Source organism: Elephas maximus, chromosome 6 (assembly GCF_024166365.1).
Source record: "Elephas maximus indicus isolate mEleMax1 chromosome 6, mEleMax1 primary haplotype, whole genome shotgun sequence".
NCBI lineage: Eukaryota > Metazoa > Chordata > Mammalia > Proboscidea > Elephantidae > Elephas > Elephas maximus.
The window spans coordinates 128,731,572-128,751,773 of record NC_064824.1 but is presented as its reverse complement, the minus strand read 5'-3'; the positions used below and the strand labels follow the sequence as shown (position 1 = coordinate 128,751,773).

Genomic DNA, 20,202 nt, shown 5'->3' with positions numbered 1-20,202 from the left:
AGTTCTCTTTAAATATGAAAATAGTGTAAATTTTCTTAAGTGTTACACAAGAAAGAGCGTCACTAGAAAAAGATACTTCCTCTTTGTATTAGTGTTATGATAGTATATTTTAATGAATGAGCCTCCTGTCATTAACGCCTGGAGTAAAATATTAGACGTGTATTTTAACGAAGTAGATTCAGTTCTTCAAACTAACAAAGAAATTTTGCTTCTCTGTTTATACTGGAAAACAATAGACATTTTAGGCATATTGTGTAAGAATAGTTCTTTGAGTTTTTCATGAATAAATGATTTCTTTTTTTTCTTGTGTCTAAATCCACAGCCAAAATAGTTGGGACTGGATACCTTGGGACTTATGTGTGTGTTTATGTGTTTTATTGAATATGTAAAGACATTTGACTGTGTATCATAACAAATTATGGATAGCATTGTGAAGAATTGAGATTTCAGAACACCTAATTGTGCTCGTGAGGAACCTGTACATAGATCAAGAGGCAGCTGTCCAAACAGAACAAGGGGATACTGCATGGTCAGGAAAGGTGTGCATTAGGATTGTATCCTTCCACCATATTTATTCAATCTGTATGCTGAGCAAATAATCGGAGAAGCTGGACTATATGAAGAAGAATGAGGCATCAGAATTGGAGGAAAACTGTAGTGTAATGGATTGCTTTTTGTGTGGCCTTTCTAGCCATAGTCTTGTAAATCCCACCCAGGTGATTGGGTGGGACTGCGTGGTAAGGTAATTGTGACCCTCCAAGCGAAGTGGTCAGTTTCGCCATCCTGCTGGGCTTGAAATAAGCCACCACAGAGACAGGAAAGAGAAAAGCCCACCATTACCAGGAAGGAAAGACGGGCAAGAAAGACCTGCAGAGGAGACCCGCAGGACAGACCTGCAGAAGACAGTGTAATGGGTTTCCTGGCCCACAGGACAAGAAAGCTGAGTGCCTTCGGGCTGAGACTGAGGGCCAGGGAGAAGCCTATGTCTGACCCACGAATTTGGGATTTGCTAGCCTCCACAACCACGTGAGCCATTTCCTTTATCTGGTTCATGAATTCTGTGAGACATTGCAGCGAATTAGGGAACCTAAAGATAGGAGGGAAAGTACTGAGGGGAGAAGGAGTAGTAAATGCTAGAGATGATAGAGTGGTACAGGAGCTTGGAAAAGTTGAACATTTGGGACATCTTTAATCTTTTTCAGGAACCAGGTTTGTGCTGATCCTTATCAATTACTCATTTAAAGACTCATTAACAATCTGCCTAATGCAAATGACACAACTTTGCTTGCTGCAAGTGAAGAGGACTTGAAGCACTTACTAATGAAGATCAAAGACTACAGTCTTCAGTATGGATTACACTTTAACATAAAAAAAAAGAAAAATTCTCATAAATGGACCAATAAGCAATGTCATGATAAATGGAGAAAAGATTGATGTCAAGAATTTCATTTTACTTGGATCCATAATCAACACTCATGGAAGCACAGTCAAGAAATCAAATGACATATTGCATTGGGCAATTCTGTTGCAAAAGACCTCTTTAAAGTGTTAAAAAACAAAGATGTCACTTTAAGGACTAAGGTGTGCCTGACCCAAGCCATGGTGTTTTCAATCGCCTCATATGCATTCAAAAGCTGGGCAATGAATAAAGAAGACTGAAGAATTAATGCCTTTGAATTACGGTGTTGGCAAAGAATATTGAATATACCATGGACTGCCAAGAGAAAGAACAAATTTTTCTTGGAAGAAGTACAGCTAGAATGCTCCTTAGAAGCAAAGATGGAGAGATTTTGCCTCACATACTTTGGACATGTTATCAGGAGGAATCAGTTCCTGGAAAAGGCCAACATGCTTGGTAAAGTGGAGGGTCAGTGAAAAAGAGGAAAACCCTTAACCAGATGGATTGGCACAGTGGCTGCAATAATGAGCTCGAGCATAACAATGATCATGAGAATGGCGGAGGACCAGGTAGTGTTTCTTTAAGCTGTACATAGGGTCTCTGTGAGTCAGAACCAACTCAACGGCACCTGACAACAACAACATATATGTGTGTCTGTCTGTGTGTGTATGTATAAAAAATCCATTCCTGTTGAGTTGATTCCGACTTTTAGCGACCCTACAGGGCAGAGTAGAACTGCCTCATAGGGTTTTCAAGGAGCCGCTGCTGGATTCGAACTACCAGCCTTTTGATTAGCTGCCATAGCTCTTAACCACCACTCCACCAGGGCTCCATATATACATATATATGTATATGTATATATATATATAAACCAAAAAATCTCATTGCCATCTAGTCAATTCCGACTTATAGTGAGCCTATAGGACAGAGACGAACTGTCCCATAGGTTTTCCAAGGAGCGGCCGGTAGATTCGAACTGCTGATCTTTTAGTTAGCAGCTGTAGCTCTTAACTATGTCGCCAGGGTTTCACACACACACACACACACACACACACACACACCAAACACCAAACCAAAGTCATCGCTGTGGAGTCAATTCTGACCCATAGTGAAGCTATAAGATAGAGTAGCATTACCCAATAGCATTTCTAAGGCTGTAATCTTTCTGGATGCAGACTGTCACATCTTTCTCCAGTGGAGTGACTGGTGGATTTGAACCACTGACCTTTTGGTTAGCAGCCAAGCACTGCTTAACCACTGTGCCACCAGGGTACTCTCTCTCTCTGTATATATGAATACATATATATTCAGATCTTCCAAGCTTTTCTTGGAAAAAACCTCCCCTTTGATACCATTTGTCCAGATTCTTCAAACTCAGCTGTGTTCTATGTGGTAAAACCAATCACTGAATTCAAGGTGGGCCGAATTATAGGGTCTTTTCTCCTGCTTTAGGAATACGTACACACAATTTTTATGGGCTTCACCTCTGTTACTGCTAGGCACACAATTTTGCTGAAGCCACGGTTATTTTGCAAGTCAGCGAGGGTTTCTCCAGCACCGGGTTGGAGTCACATTGGTAACTTGGCTCTAAATTGCCCCTTTAGTGGAAAAAAACACGGAGGGGAGGAGGAGGCGCATCAATCTTGCAAGCTGTTTTTCCGTGACCAACCAGAAAAAAAAAGCAGGCCTAAATGAAGACACCATAAGCTGCTGGCGGCCGGACTGTCTTCATTCTGATTTCCACAAGTAACCACCACCCGGAGGCGCATTAGAAGGTAAAAGGGGATCGACCAGTTGTTAATCCAGTTGCAACTTTGGTTTGGGGTTAATTTCTTCAAACAGCCAAGCTGTGTGCTGCTCTGTGATTTAGAGCCTTTGTCCTGACAGCACTTTTCATTTTCTACCTTTCACCATTATTTTTGGCCCCAGCCCAAGCCTCACATCTTTTGGTCATAGAATTCCTTTCTGCAGAGTCCACTGCAGGCTCAGGTCTCCGGGTAACCTGAGCTGCCTCCATTTCCCAGCAGACAGCACATTAAAGCAAAGTCTGTTGGCCAGCTGCAAAGACAGGTGTTATTCTCCTTTAATTTACACTCAGCCCCCATTTACTTGTCCTAGGAATTCCTTTTACAAGCTTGTTCACAAATACTGAAGGAATTGGACGGGTTTTATACAGCGAAAGAGTCTGGCATTGAAGCTCTTCACCTGCTTGCTAGCTTAGCTCTTGAACAACACCTCCAGATGGAGTACACACACTTTTTATTGTTGTTTTTGTCTGCCCCTTATTCAGGAGCAAGAGGAGGCATGGGGTAGCTCAAAGGTAGACCGCACAATGTGTTTACTGACTCAGATTCCATCGCTGCTCTTTGGAGAAGACCGACTTGGGCTGCTTTCTGAGAAACTGGAGAAGTGAAGTAAACACTATGATAATTATTCCCTTTTTCAACCATATAGCAAAACCATGAAAGCCTGAACTAGTTTAATCCTATCGAATTTAATATCAGTAGGACTAAGCCAGAACAATTTTTTTATAGCTCTTATACACATGAAAAGGGGTCAAATATCACAGTGTTTACTACAGGCCCTGCTGCTTACTTAGGTAACGAGAGTTTCTAATAGGTCTTTGGAAAGTCTTATGAGTATTATTGGAAAATGAGCCTACAGGTTGAGTGAGGAGTCCAAGATGTGGCTTGTCTAGATAGATCATCATAATCCATTATTGCCTGTTCTGAGGTGGCAACTCTACTTCTAAGATGCATCAGTCTCTTTCTCTTCTTGATCTGAGCTTTAGCTGGAAAAATCCCCCTTTGAGTTGCCTTAGAATTTTTTCACACGTCACATATCATTTGAATGTTCAATCCTCCAGTCCTTCTTGAACAGGTTTGGGTCATTCTTTTTTTTTTCTCTCCTTGGCCAGCTTCCTGCCATTCCATCTTTATTGCAAGGTCTCTTAAACCCAAGGCTCAGATAAGAGCTCCCTGAGCAGTCATCCATGTTCAAGGTTCTTTGTTTTGTTTTCTTGTCAGTATTTTCTGTTTAAAACCATTAAACAGTAAACTCCAAGAGGACAGGTAAAGTGTCTTCTTACCATCCTTGCACTGCCACTGGCAGCAGTTAATATTTATTTAAAAAGAAAAAAAAAAAGTTGCCATCGAGTTGACTCCCCATATAGTCTTCCAGCTCTGTAGACAATGCTCTTCCATTCGTTAGTATAAATGGCAGATTTTATTATTTTATTGTACTGTCTTTCTGGATGGTTGACTTGTAGGATTTAGAGTGAGTAAGACTATTTCACAGAATTAGATTCAAAGCTGTTTAAAACAAATTCATATTGTGAATCATTGGCATTAAGATGTTACTTTATTTGATTTATGTACTGCACAATAAGTAAACACTATGCATTCAGTGAAGCTATAAGACTAACAAGGTGACTATGACTTAATACAATTCCCCTGTGACTTGAAGAATTAATTCTTCTAAGATGTTTGGATGGGACATGGGCCACAAAGGAAAGAATATTCTACTCCTTGTCTTTCAAAATTCCTGGAAGCTGGTACTTAAAGTCATGGACACATTCTTTATCCAGTCTGTCAACATCTTCAGGTAAGAAGTCAGATGAGCCAGGATGGTAGCAAGTCTTCATAGGTGGCCTCCCGCCATAATGTCACTGTGTCCTTTAGAAAACTCCTGTGCTATTATACGTTTGCACACCTCATAACAAGCACAAAAGCCTGACCACAGAGTTACTGGTCATGCTCAAAAACACACTGTGTTCTAGGCCTGGTGCTTTCGCATGCAGCATTTCTCCTGCATGGGCTGCCTTCCCGTGCCCTTGTTTCCATTTCTTCACCTGGTCAGTTCCTACTTTTCTTGTAGCTGTACAACTGAGTATCTCCTTATTTAAGAAAGCTTTTCAACCTTTCCTAAGCAGAGCTGGCCACTTCTAGCCTAGTCACCTAGTACCAGCATGGTAGCAAGTAACAGAAATACCACAAGTGGGTGGCTTAAAGAACAGAAATGTAGTTTTTCACAGTTCTGGTGGTTAAAAACTCAAATTCAGGGCATGGATCTAGGGGAAGGTCCTTCTTTGTTGGTTGGCCCCAGATGTCCCTGGGAGTTCCTTGGTGTTCCTTAGCATTTGTCTTCCACCTGTGTTTTTGTGTATCCTGGTCTTTATATAACTCTGAAGTGATTAAGTTTAGAACCCATTGTAAACTGGCGTGACCCCATTAACACAAAAAAACTCTCTATTTCTAAATAGGATTACATCCACAAGTACAAGGGCCAGAACTTCAATACATATTTTTGAGAGACACAATTCAACTCATAACAACCTCCTTCTCTCTTTGTCTCTTGCCTACTTCTCATTTTTACCATGTCCCAAGATCTTTGTTCTGATCTTGGTTTGCTTTGAATCATTTGTTTTATGTATTTCTATAGGCCATGTGCATGCGAAAGCTGGACAATGATAAGGAAGACAGAAGAAGAATTGACACCTTTGAATTGTGGTATTGGAGAAGAATATTGAATATACCATGGACTGCCAAAAGAACAAACAAGTTTTTCTTGGAAGAAGTGCAGCCAGAACGCTTCTTAGAAGCAAGGATGGTGAGATTATGTCTCACATACTTTGGAATTGTGAGGGTGGTGCAGGACTAGGCAGTGTTTCATTCTGTTGTGCGTAGGGTTGCTATGAGTCGGAACCGACTTGACGGCACCTAACAACAACAACATAGACCATGAAAGGAACCTGTGGCACAATGGTTAAATGCTCGGCTGCTAACTGAAAGGTTGGCAGTTCGAAATCACCAGTGGCTCCACAGGAAAAAGGCCTGGCAATCTCTTTCCATCAAGATTATAGCCAAGAAAACCCTATGGGGCAGTTCTACTCTGTCACATGAGGTCACTGTGAGTCAGAATCTGCTTGAATGGCATCCAACAACAACATGGACCATGAGTACTTTCAGGGGAAGGGCTTTATCTTATTCATCTTTTTGAACTTAGGACTTTTTTTTTGTTGTTGTTCTTTAAGTGAAAGCTTACAGATCAAGTCAGTCTCTCATACAAAAACTTATACATACCTTGCTGTGTACTCCTAGCTGCTCTCCCCCTAATGAGGCAGCACACTCCTCCTCTCCATCCTGTATTCTCTGAGTTTATTCAACCAACTCCTGTAACCCTCTGCCTTTTCGTCTTACCTCCAGACAGGAGCTGCCTACATAGTCTCATGTATGTACTTGAACCAAGAAGCTTACTCCTTACCAGTATCATTTTCTGTCTTATAGTCCAGGCCAATCCCTGACTGAAGAGTTGGCTTCGGGAATGGTTCCAGTCTTGGGCTATCAGAGGGTCTGGGTACATGACCTCTGGGGTCCCTCTAGTCTCATTCCGTCCATTAAGTCTGGTCTTTTTATGAAAATTTGAGATTGCACCCAACTGTTCTTCTGCTCCACCAGGGATTCTCTGTTGTGTTCCCTGTCAAGGCAGTCATCAGTTGTAGCCAGGCACCATCTAGTTCTTCTCGTGTCAGGCTGATGGAGTCTCTGGTTTATGTGGCCCTTTCTGTCTTTTGTGATTATATTTACCTTAAGTCTTTGGCGTTCTTCATTCTCCTTTGCTCCAGGTGGGTTGAGACCAGTTGATACATCTTAGATGGCCACTTGCTAGTCTTGAAGACCCCAGATGCCACTCACCAAAGTGGGATGCAGAAGGTTTTCTTAATGCATTTCGTTATGTCACTTGAAGAACCTAGGACTTTCTTTACACATACTACTTACCTTCCCCCATGCTGCTACCTGGCAGAATCTCAGGCACATAGCAGGTGCTCAATGAATGTTGCTTAAATTAAGGAGTGAATAAGTAAGTGAATAGAGTCATGCCGATGGTGGGCCTGAAAGGAAGGGTGCATGAAGCATATGGAAAATATAGGCTTCTAACATCAGCGACTTGTTTTCTGGGACTTGACACCTATATTCCTCTCCTAATGCTTCTTGCTGTTCTTTTCAAGGAGCATTTAATAAGTGAGACAATGTGGGAGATCCACATCATGGCATCACTCCTCCCTGGAAACTGGTGACCATGGCTCAACGAACCCAGAGCATCATATTTCTAAGTGAAAGACTCACCTTTGCTTCAGAATAAAATTGTAGGTAAATATCAAAGAGCATGTTGTTTTTCTTCTTGTATGGGGAGTAGTGATTTCTGATCTTGTGCCTTCTTGCGCTAATCTGTTTCATTCGTTCTCCTTTCTTCCTCTTCCCATTTCACAGAGCTATAGGCAAAAAGTCCCAGGCAAGCTTTTGAGCACTTTTTAAAGTCCTCACAACAACCATATAAGGCAGGAGCTATACTAAATCCTAATTTTTCAGGAGAAGAAATGGAGGCTCAAAGTTACCCCTATAGCACACAGCTAGTAAGTGGCAGAGTTGTAATTCAAACCCCCTCACTCTGGGTCCAGAATCTTTGCTCTTACCTGCCATGATACAGTGTTCTTTCAGCAGAAGTCAGCTCTATTCTGTTTGAAGGAAAATTATTTACACAGAGGAATGTGGAGTAGCTGATTCAAAGAATCTCTTGGAATTGGTCCATGAAAAGGATAAAGAGAAGAGAATAATAATCATTTCATTTGTAGTTTCAGATCCTGGTAAACTTTTGCATGCTCCTGTAATTTTTATCTCAAGCTCAATAGGTGAGTATTTCTGGAAGTAACCAGCCCTGTACCTTTCCAGAAATCTCTGGCTCCATTTAACCAACACAGAAGGCCGTCCATATGGCCTAATTGCCTGAGCATTTTAATTCAAGATGAATTTATATAGTAACACTTTTTGTGTGTGTGTGTGGTTGTGTTATTATTTCCTTCTTTCTTTGGGAAAAAATATTAAAGTTTAAAGCTATCTAAAAATGGTATCGTTTTTCCCCAGAAAGCAGGGGTCATGAAGATAAACATTAGCTCTCAGAAATGCTGCAAATCACCTGAGATGAAGGCAGTGTTCTTTTATTGTGCTCTCTGAGAACAGCTTTCACAGTGAAACCCAGTAATCCCTTATTTCTGATACCGTGACTACTGAGATGTTCAAATTTGAGTGTGGCCTTTGGTAAAATACTGATTGCTGAAAGGTAGCTGGCCTCATGGGGAATCTGGAATGAGATCTAATAGAAATTTTCATTCAAGTTGAATGGAAAACATAAAAGAGAATGTTTCTATGGAACCCAAAAGTCTGGCAATGATGGATGTACTGTGTGTATGAAAGACTTGGAATGAGTGTCCTTCCCACAGTTGGTTTATTAAGAAAGTCCTGCTAGTTAGTATAGTTTCCTATTTGAAATACAGTATACATGTCTAGAATAGAGAACAGACAAACCATATATAAATAGAAGCCTCATACCTATTAAATGACATTTTTACATCCATCCATCCATCCATCCATCCATCCATCCATCCATCCATCCATCCATCCATCCATCCATCCATCCATCCATCCATCCATCCATCCAATGTTTGATAATTCCCTAAGAGATAATGGTGTGCCTAATTTGAGTACAATACTGTGATTTTTGTTTTATTTTTAAATTTAAATATTTCTGAAGATACCCAAAAAAATCAAACCCGTGCTGTTGAGCTGGTTCCAACACATAGCGACCCTATAGGACAGAGTAGAACTGCCCCATAGGGTTTCCAAGGAGTGGTTGGTGGATTTGAACGGCTGACTTTTTGGTTAGCAGCCAAGCTCTTAACCACTGTGTCACCAGGGCTCCTTTCTAAAGATGGCCAGGTATTAATTGGCAAGAAAATTATTACATTCCTTCAAGGAATAGTTACTAGCTGCTGTGAAGTTAATTCTAACTCGTGGTGACCCCAAGTGTTTCAGACTAGAACTGTGCTCCGTAGGGTTTTCAGTGGCTATGACTTTTCAGAAATAGATCACCAGGCCTTTCTTCCAAGACTTTCCTGGATGGATTCGAACCACAAACCTTTTGGTTACTAGACGAGTGCTTACAAACCTGGCTAAATCGATGCTGTGAAATACAACCATTTTTTGACAGGATTCTTTTAATAGTACTCTCCATTTGTATGAAATTCCATGGTACCATAGCATGACTGACTAAATTACCCTTTATAATATAGCTTCGTGTCCAATAGTCATATTTTTTAAAACATTTTTCTTTTTTATCCAGTAGGAGAAATTTTACAAGGTTGTCAAATTCATTATTTATGCTGATGGGCAAGATTGTACCTGAACTGTCTTAAAAAATGCCTCTTTTTTTGTTAACAAAATAAGATTATAACAGCAATAGCAAACAAAAGGCTATTTTCTGTAATTCCCTGCTGTAGATCCCTCCCCTGTTACCACATTCATATTTTCAGGAAGCTTGAATTCCTCCAATTCCATTTCAATGCCGTTTTTTGTCATTTGGTTTTCAGTGGCAATAGAGAACAGCTGGCCCCCATCCTCTGTGGTAATAACCTTCATATAGTCGAAACCCGAATGGTTTTGGACATGGTACTTACAAAAACATCTCCTTGCAAATGATGTAGGCTATGTGGTATTTCCCCTTGTAAATTGCTAGATTCCTTATAGCTAACCCTTCTATTGACTATCAAATATTAGCTCTGTGTAGTATAAAGCAAGCATTTTCTGCCTCATCTCTTCAGGAATGTCTTCCTCAGAGGTTTGACAATAAAATTTATTGTGTTTAATTTATGATGTATCATGTAAGAAGAATGGAATGCTTTTCTGTTAGGATTTGCATTGATAATGAAAGGTTACTGTAGTGCCGGTCTGCTTTTATCAAATTTGCCAAATTCTGAAAGGCATGCCAATTAGAAGACAACAATGCTTTTCCCTGAAATAGACTGAGGGCAGTACCTGGTGGTAGAGACCGGGATCTTGCCTCTAACTGGGAGAGAAGACCAGTAAATACTAGATCAAATACAATGTTTCTGAAGCGATACCAGTCATTCCAAGTTAAGAGCCACACCCCAGGAAAACTGAGGAAGTGATTCAGTCTTTCTGAGGTCATCTTTTCTGTTAGTAGCAGCATAGCCAAAAATCTGAAAACGTTCGCGTTTTGCTCTCTTTAGGAAAAAACAACGTTGATTTTAGAGGCGTTTGTTAATGGAGGCCAGGGGGATTTTCCCACTGCAGTGAAGAGGAAGTTGGGCTTGGATTGGGAAGCCAGACATTTCTTGGCAGAGGTTGTGACTGGAATGGAATTCGAGGTTTGCCCCCTCCTCACCTCTCCCCAACCCCCAAGCAGCTCGAAGCCCCACCTCCTCTCTTAGAGCATATGGGGAAGCTGGCTCAGTGGCTGTTCTCATCCTGACTCCAAGATCACACAGCTGTTCACCCCCTGCTTAACGTACCGTACTGGCAATTACAGCAAAGTGCTCTTCCTTCTTCCCAATCATGTAACTTTTACTGATGGAAAATGATTTGTTTTTAACAGCTTCCATGCATTTTGTTCTTCTTTTAATAAGAAAGGATGCCTGGTGGCGTGGAGTGATTGGATTCTGTACGAAAAACAAAAGTCTCTGTATGAGTTCCCAACTCCATAGGAGGGCTCCAGGGAACTAGCCAAAAAGAGGGGGGAAGAGTAAGTGGGCGTAACTAACTTGATATGAATAGGTCGGTGGGGAGACGTAGCAGGCTCACAGCCTTCTGCTCATGGAGGTGGTGAAAGAACATTTTTTAAACATGCGAAACTGGGAAAAATCAAAAGGACAAATTGAGCTCTGCTTTCAGTATCCAAATTCTATCTATTGCTCTCAAAGGGTTTTTAAAACAAATATCTGAAGAGGGTTGCACTTATCTTAGCTCTGTCTTTCAGAGCTTGTCCGTTTTCTACTTTGATGGTTGGGATGGGGTGGGGAACCCAGATCACAGCAAGGGAGGCATCCTTCATTTCAGCCTTGCTAACCTCTAAGGCTCTAAAAACCTCTAAGGCACAGATGGAACACGTGTTTGTTCACACTGTCATGTCATTCTTGGATAAAATCTATCAGCCCTGGAATCTCCCCTCTCATATCTCCCTAAATGGCACTAGAACTCTCTGCAAGAGGATCATTTTTAAAGTAAAGAGAAAAAAAATTCTCATTTTTAGACTTTTATTTTTATAAAATTAGTTAAGCAGTGGTTATAGAAAAGAACACCAAGTCAAATCTCCGTACATGGATACTAGTTTTATATAACACACTTAACGAATGTGATCCAGACTATGGTAGCAAAATGAATACTTCATTTATACGAAATTCAAAATTTCAGTAACACGAGAGGATGACAGGCTGTGATTGCAAATTGGATATGCCTCATCTTGAAATTTTAAAGATTCATACAATTTAAGATTTAGCTATAAAGTTAAAAAATATATGTATGCTGAGTCCCAAATCCGCTGATGTTAAAATGTCTTCCTAGCTTCTTGTGGCATTCATTTTATTACTTGTGTATTACCCTTATTCTAATAATGTTAATTCTATATTTTTCCTTAGACCATCAAAAACATAAATACAATCTGATGAACGTCAAATAAATAATTATAGGAAAAATAACTTCACAGTCCTCATTGTACTCATTCATGTAATCATTGAGCAAATGTTTGTTGAACACCTAGTATGTGCCAGACATTTTCTCAGGACCTAAGGGACAGCAGTGAACCCAGTAAACAAAAATCTTGCCTCATGAGGGTTATAGTCTACTAGGGACAGACAGACAAAAAACAAAATACATAAGTAAGAAAAGTACCAGGTTAAATAGTGATAAAAGCTAAGGACTAAAATTAAAACACCATAAGTGCTTGATGGGTGGGGTTAGTCCCATAAAGTGTTGGGCAGAAAACCTTACTGATAATGACTTTGGAGCACATACCGGAGAGAAGTGAGATGTAAGCTATGTGGAGATAAAAAAAAAAATCTACATCAAGGCAAACAGACTAGCAAGTGCAAAGGGCCTGAGGTGTCCTGAAACTAGTGTTTTCAAAGAGTACCAAGGACAAGTAGGCACATGTATCTGAAGTGCAGAGAGTGAGGTGGCAGCTGTTAAGGAATAAGATCAGGTCATATAAAACCACTGTTCGCTCTAAGGACTTCGAGATATGGGAAGCCTCTGGAGATTTTTGAACAGAAAAGTGACGGAATCTGGCATATTTTTCCACAAGATTACTCTGGCTGCTATGTTGAGAGTTGATGAAAGGGCAGCAAGGAGGAATCAGGGTGACCGGTTGGGAAGCTATTATAATAAACTGGGTGTTAAGGATTGAATTGTGTCTCCCAAAAAGTTCTGCCGGAGTCCTAACCCCTGTACCTGTGAATCTGACCATGTCTGGTGTACTGTTATTGTTAGGTGCTGTTGAGTCGGTTCCGACTCATAGAGACCCTGTGTACAACAGAACGAAACACTGCCCAGTCCTGCGCCTTCCCCACAATCATTGTTATGCTTGAGCCCATTGTTGCAGCCACTGTGTAGATCCACCTCGTTGAGGGTCTTTCTCTTTTCCACTGACCCTGAGGGTCTTTTTTGAAGATATTACCAGTCAAGTCATACCAAAGTAGAACAGGAGGGCGAGTCCTAACCCTAATTTTTTCTGAGTGGTGTCTTATAAAAGGGGAGGATAGGTATAGACATGGGAAGTCACACATGGGGAAAACAGTGTGCGAGGGGCTGTCTACAAGCCGGAAGCTGAGACAACAAAGTGTCTTCCCCTAGAGAGGACAGAGAGAGCCCGGCCCTGCTCATGTCCTGGATTTGGACTTCTAGCCTCCAGAACTGTGGAAACACATTTCGGTTCTTTAAAAGCCACCCACTTTGTGGTCATTTGTTATGGCAGGCCTAGGAAATGAAGACAGGGGACAAGAGGCCAAAATGGAAAAGTGGAAATAGTAGACGTTAATGGAGTTTCTCTGAGGCACCGATGTTCTAGGTTTGTGGAAACAGCAGGTAGAAATAGAGGCTCTGCTTTCACGGGATTTACATTCTACTGAGGGGAGCCAAGCAATCAACAAATAAGTCTATATATATTATTACAAGCAGTTTGTGGTACTGTGGTGGCTTGCATGTTGCTATGATTTTGGAAGCTATGCCACCAGTATTTTAAATACCAGCGGGGTCACTTGTTCTGCATTTGTTCTGTTATACATAGGGTTGCCATGAGTTGGAGCTGACTTGATGACAACTAACAACAACAACAACATATGTGAGTGTCTGTCTGTGTGTGTGTGTAAAATATTAAAAAAAAATTAGGTAGTGATAAATACTATTAAGGGAAACCCCCAAAAAAACTTTGCAACATGTTCTCGGGAGCAACCCACTTCATGCTGCCAAATGCCAGGAAATAAACACATGCTCATGTAAAGGGGATTAGAGGAGTAAGTGTTGGCATAATATTCAATCAGGCAATATTACACAGAAATCAAAAGGCATCGTCACAACTGCATGCAATATTATAGGTGGATCTTAGCAATATAAACATGAGCGAAAAATAAGTTCTTGAACAGTAAAATCATCATGATGTATTTTTCATAAAGTCAAACATATCCAACCAAAACATACATTTTAAAGGAATACACATAGATATGTTAAAAAAAATACATTAGAAAATCAAGGCAATTGTTGCTACAAGATTTTGGATAGTAGTCACCTTGGGGTAGGAGTGGCAAGGGAGTGCTTGTGGTGATCACATAGATTCTGGTCAATGTTCAAGTTTTTATGTAGGACAGTGGGTTCATTGGGTTATATTGTTTGGAAGGAAGGGAGGAAGAGAGGAAATAAGAGAGGAAGGAAGGGATGAGTAGAAGAAAAATGGAAAGAAGCAAGGAAAGAAGGGAGAGAGGGCCTTTCATGAACTACTTCTAAGCTAATACTTGTCGTGAACCAAGTATTCTAATTTTGTGCCCTGGAGCTGGGGGCAGGGGAGTTATGGGGCAGTTCTCTTGTTTTTATGTTTTGTTTTGTTTTTTTATAGAGTTGTCAGGGAAGTCCTCTCTAAAGAAATGACTTGAGGGGAGTAGTCAAAAGGACCACCAGCAGACCACGGTCAGGGTGGGTCAGGGAGAAGAGGACAGCAGTAGGGGGGAGGTCGGGGAGGTAACAGGGGTGGGTCATGTTGGGCTTCCCAGGCCATGAGAAACCCTTTGGCTTTTACTCCAAGGGAAACTGGAAACCACTGGAAGGCTTGGAGCAGAGGAGTAACATTATCCGCTGTATATTTTGAAAGGATATTTCCTACTGTGATGCGGGAACACACCAGGGTTTCTCAGCACAATTCACATTTGGAGCTGGATAATCCTTTGTTGTGGGAGATCTCCAGTGCATTGTAGAATGTTTAGCAGCATCCCTGGCCTCTACCTAATAGATGCCAATAGCATCACTCCCCCAATTGTAACAACCAAATATATCCCAGACATTGCCAAATGTCTCTTGAAATCACCCCCTGATGAATGTACCAACGTTTAGCAAAGATGCAATTAGGGAGAGGAAGTGGAGGCTCTTGTTGAATCCATTCAGGACAATGACTGGGATTGGAGCAGACCTGCTAGGAATCTTGCCTTTTTTCTAAACACACTTGTTCATACCTTGGGTCTACATCCACATGTCTGCAATCTCCAAGATTTGGGGATACATTAAAATCCCCAAAGATGTGATTTCAAATATTCACTCACACTCCAAATATTTTCCAGGTGCAATAGAAACAAAGTGCTCCTTGGCAACTCTATGGGGCAGTTCTACTCTGTCCTGTAGGGTCACTATGAGTTAGAATCAACTCAGGAGCAATGGGTTTGTTTTGTTTTATAGAAACAGGGTATATTTAAGAATGAAATCATCCAAAAAGTTATTCTTTAAGGACAAAATTTAAATTTGGGTTTTTTGTTTGTTTGTTTTTTTCTCTTGGTTTTGTCAAGTCTGAGGATTCAGTCTTTGACTTGCTTCTTGGTGAGTGGGTGAGTTCCTGAGGCCCTGAACTGAGGACTTTATGCTTTCATACTTGGTAAAATCTTAAAATAGCCCTATTGACAGCATTTTTAACACATGGTTATGGATAACATCAGAGGCCCACAACATCCATAATATGTCCACTTCTGAGGGCAGGTTTCTGTCAGAGAAAGAGGTGACCATGACCAAAGATCCTCAGAGAGTAAGCTTTTCACCCCGAGCATGGTAGGGCAAGAGGGTAGGATGGGGATTTTGTTCTGTGTGGGATGCCGAGCAAAAAGCCTGGATTCTTGACCTCAGTAACTCAGGAATTATGGAATATTGTGGAAGGCATATTAGCAGAGCCAGAGAACAGAATTTACAGCGTTAACCTTGAGTGTTCTCCCCTGAGGACTCTGCTCTGTTTTCACAAAGGCCTTTGAGAATGCCAGACTATGAAAGGTAGAAACGTAAACACAGGGACACAGAGTGGCCTTTGGTCTCAGAGCAAGCCACACGGGCTTCGAGGTAAACAGTTCCCGGCGTCCCAGTAGTGGCCTTGGGAAATGGCTTTACAGTGAGACAAATCACCCAGATGCAGAAAATGCAATGCCACTGAACCAAATCCCACTTCCTTCCTCAACAGGAAAGAAATCCCATCACTAAAGAAATCCTGGAATTAAATCCTTCAGGAGCCAGAGGGTTAGAGACTGTGCTGCTGGAGGCCTTATCTCATGCTCGTCTCTGGCGGTTGATGAGATGACAACCCCTTGCAAGTCTGATATACTAAGGCAGTCCCACCTTTGAAGACCTGCCCCAGTGCATATGAGGGAAAGGGAGTAGATGGGACTGTGCTTTTATTTGCTTATGTTCACTCTCAGATCAGAAGACCATGTCTTGCTTGGCTTTTTCCAAAATAATAATACTAATGTAACACCAAAAAGATCTGCATCAGTTCACCTTTCAGGTACAAGTAGTAGGGTACATGTCATGCCCACAAGATGAGGGGAATATTATATTAAGTTTATCATACTATGTATGGTGGCTTGCATGTTGCTGTGATTCTGAAAGCTATACCACCGGTATGGTATTTAAAATATCTGCAGGGTCACCAGTGGTGGACAGATTTCAGCAGAGCTTCCAGACTAACACAGACTGGGAAGAAAGGCCTGGAGATCTACTTCTAGAAATTAGCCAATGAGAGCCATCTGGATCACAACAAAACATGACCCAACTCCTTTGCTTGGATATGTCATCAAGAGGGACCAATAGATAGAGGAAAACATCCTATATGGTGGAGCTGAGGGCCAGAGAGGGTGAAGGAAATATTTAGTAATATGGATTGGCACAATAGCCACAATGATGGACTCAAACATGCTGGCAATTGTGAGGGTGATACAGGACCAGGCAGCATTTCATTCTGTTGTACATAAGGTCATCATGAGTCAGGGTCGATTTAATGGCAGCTAACAACAACAATATAATTACAATATAATTACTATGTCAATTATTGTGTTAACATCAACAGTAGTGTAATTATTTTATTAAATATATTAAATGTTATTGCTAGAGTGTAGTTCTAATTGATGAAACGATTGTATGAAATCAAAATGCTACATTACTATTTATCTATCTGTTTACATATTTGGTTGCTCACTTGTACCTTAAAAATTTAATCAGTAATAATCTCGTCTTGTTCAAATGAAAACTCCAAGAGGTCCATGAATTTGGTACTCACTTTTGGCCCTATAAAACCCAAACCAAACCCATTGCCATCCATATGATTCTGACTCATAGTGACCCTATAGGACCTATAGGTTTCCAAGGCTGTAAATCTTTACAGAAGCAGACTGCCACACCTTTCTCCCTTGGAGCCAGTTGTGGGTTCAAAATACCGACCTTTTAGTTAGCAGTCAAACACTCAACCACTGTGCCACCAGAGCTCCTTTTTGGCCCTATAAAAACCAAACAAACCCATTGCTGTCAAGTCAATTCTGACTAATAGTGACCCTATAGGGAAGAGTAGAACTGCCTTATAGCGTTTCTGAGGAGCAGCTGGTGGATTTGAACTGCTGACCTTTTGGTTAGCAGCTGAGCTCTTATAGTCACTGTCTATCACACAGTCTCAATTTAGAAAATTGAATGTCCTGTCCAAGATATTAATCAAAACTGCAGCTTGTTTCGACATCAAATATCAAATCTTCTCCCTTCCCAACTTGGACCTGCTTCTGGCTGGAAATGTACCCAGGGAAAAGGGCAGTGCAGCAGGGTTTGAGGGATACATCTGATTGTCTCTCTATTTTTCACAGTGTGCTCCTTCTCCTCCCTCCAGTAGCTCATCAGCCAGTGTCTGTTTTCAGGTCTCAGCAATGGAGGTGAGACAGGAAAGGTCTTACTTGAGCTGGGCCTGTCTTTAGTAGGCTTCTGGGGTTAGTAGATGGCTATGGTTGATATTTTCTCTCATGAGTTGTTTGCATGGCTTTGCAGGGGAGTCCCACTCCCACAGTCCCCTTGACCTGGGCAGATGAATCTCTCCTTCAAAGGGTAGTTTGCAAAGCTTTTGCCGCCACCCTACAGGGAAGAATGGACATCACAGCCAGCAATAGCTCTCCCCAAAGAGATTTTTTCACTGAGTTCTACTTCTTTTCTCTCTGTGAAGACTTCCACATTCTTTTCTCTTTTTCTTTTTCTATTGTGCTTTAAGTGAAAGTTTACAGTTCAAGTTAGTTTCTCATGCAAAAATTTATACGTGCATTGTTATGTGACCCCAGTTGTTCTTCCTATAATGTGACAGCATACTTCTCCTTTCCACCCTGTATTTCCTGTGTCCATTCAACCAGCTATTGTCCCTTTCTGCCTTCTCATGTCACCTCCAGACAAGAGCTGCCTATTTAGTCTCATGTATCTACTTGAGCTAAGAAGGACACTCTTCACAAGTACCATTTAATGTCTTATAGTCCAGTCCAATCTTTGTCTATAGAGCTGGCTTCAGGAATGGTTTTAGTTTTGGGCTAAAGAGAGTCTGGGGCCATGTCTTCTGGGGTCCCTCCAGTCTCAGTGACACTATTCAGCCTGGCCTTTTTACTAGAATTTGAGGTCTGCATCCCATTGTTCTCCTGCTCCATCAGGGACTCTCTGTTGTGTTCCCTGTCAGGGAGGTCATGGTGGTAGCTGGGCACCATCTATTTCTTCTGGTCTCAGGCTGATGGAGTCTCTGGTTTATGTGGCCCTTTCTATCTCTTGGGCTCATATTTTCCTTGTGTCTTTGGTGTTCTTCATTCTTCTTTGCTCCAGGTGGATTGGGACCAATTGATGCATCTTAGATGGCTGCTTACTAGCTTTTAAGACCACAGATGCCACTCACTAAAGTCTTTTTCTTTTTATTGTGTTTTAGATAAAGGTTTGCAGAGCAAATTAGTTTTTCATTAAACAGTTAATACACGTATTACTTTGTTACCTTGGTTGCTGACCCCGTGTCATGTCAACACTCTCCCCTTCTCAACCTTGGGTTCCCCATTTCCATTTGTCCAGCTTTCCTGTCCCTTCCTGCCTTCATATCCTTGCTTCTGGGCTAGAGCGCACATATAGTCTTATATGCATGGTTGAGCTACTTGTATTATTGTTTGTTTTATGGGCCTGTCTAATCTTTGGCTGAAGGGTGAACCTCAGGAGTGACTTCAGTACTAAGTTAAAAGGGTATCTGGGGACCATATTCTTGGGGAGTTTCTTCAGTCTCTGTCAGACCAGTAAGCCTGGTCTTTTTTTTTTTTTTTGTGAGGAACTTCTACACCCTTGAAGTAAATGAGGGCACTCAGGAATAATGGAAATAGCCACAATACCGGACTCAAACACACCAATAATCATGAATTTGGATCAGGACTGGGCAACACTTCTTTTTGTTATACATAAGGTTGCCATGAGTCAGGGCCTACTCGATGGCAATTAACAACCACAACAAGAATAATGGAACAGATTCATGATCATTTCCCTTGTAAATCTGTTTATAGTAAACTCTCTCACACACTTTGATATCTGATACTAATTTTATTGGGTCTTCAGTCAAAACTGAGCCAGGAAGTACCTACCCCATTTTAACCTTCTATTGATTTTTTAAAAGAAAAGTGTGCATAAGTAAAACTGTAAAGAGGAGAAAGTTGATTTTCTGTCTTCTTCCATCCTTGCTTCTCATATTCTCACTATATTCACCCATCTTTTTTTTTTTTTTTTGGTATTTTCTACCAGGAAATATGAAAACTGTGGAGTCCAACAGAGAACAATACACCCCGCGACCAACCACCTCAAGCAATAGACTTTCTAAACCTTTTGTCTCCGTTCAACGTTCCTATCACTAATCCCTTGCTGTAAGGACCCGACACTATATAGGCCAAGAGATACTTCTTGAGTGTTTCTCTTGTGCTTACCACTATGTAGCATTCTGGTGGCAGAAAGGTGCCAAAGACAGTTCCCTGCCCTAGAAGAGTTTAAGGTTTATTCTGGTTCTTTTCACTGGAATCTGAAACAATACACAGTTTTGCTGATATGTTCTGATCAATGCGAGAATGCATTTTAGTGGTAGTGCAGGATTCATACTACACGTTGGGATGTCAGAACAACCGATTCTGATGATCAGGTTGGGAGCTGCATTGAGGTGTATGGTGTAGGGGGTGGAAGTAGAGCAGAACGTGCCCTTTTATGTCAGAGGCAAGTTGGTGCCACCAAAAGGATCCCAGTTTATTACAATCCACGGGAATTTTTAACCCCTTTGTATTTGTGTTTCATAGAACCAGGTTAGAGCAATTGACGTTTCTACCCATATACCCTCAAATTGTAATACAAGAATGCCAAGTGAATAAGGCTATGATGGTAGACTCTAAAACTTGCTTTTCAGAAAATTGGCATTCA

At 41.2% G+C, this 20,202-nt stretch overlaps 1 long non-coding RNA gene across 1 annotated transcript; it reads left to right on the top strand.

The window, feature by feature from the left end:
- Window positions 1-3,033: 3,033 nt before the first annotated feature.
- Window positions 3,034-7,460, top strand: LOC126078163 (uncharacterized). The gene is made up of 3 exons (XR_007517991.1): window positions 3,034-3,174; window positions 5,840-6,007; window positions 7,407-7,460. It is a non-coding gene; the product is annotated as an uncharacterized LOC126078163 (long non-coding RNA).
- Window positions 7,461-20,202: the final 12,742 nt, after the last annotated feature.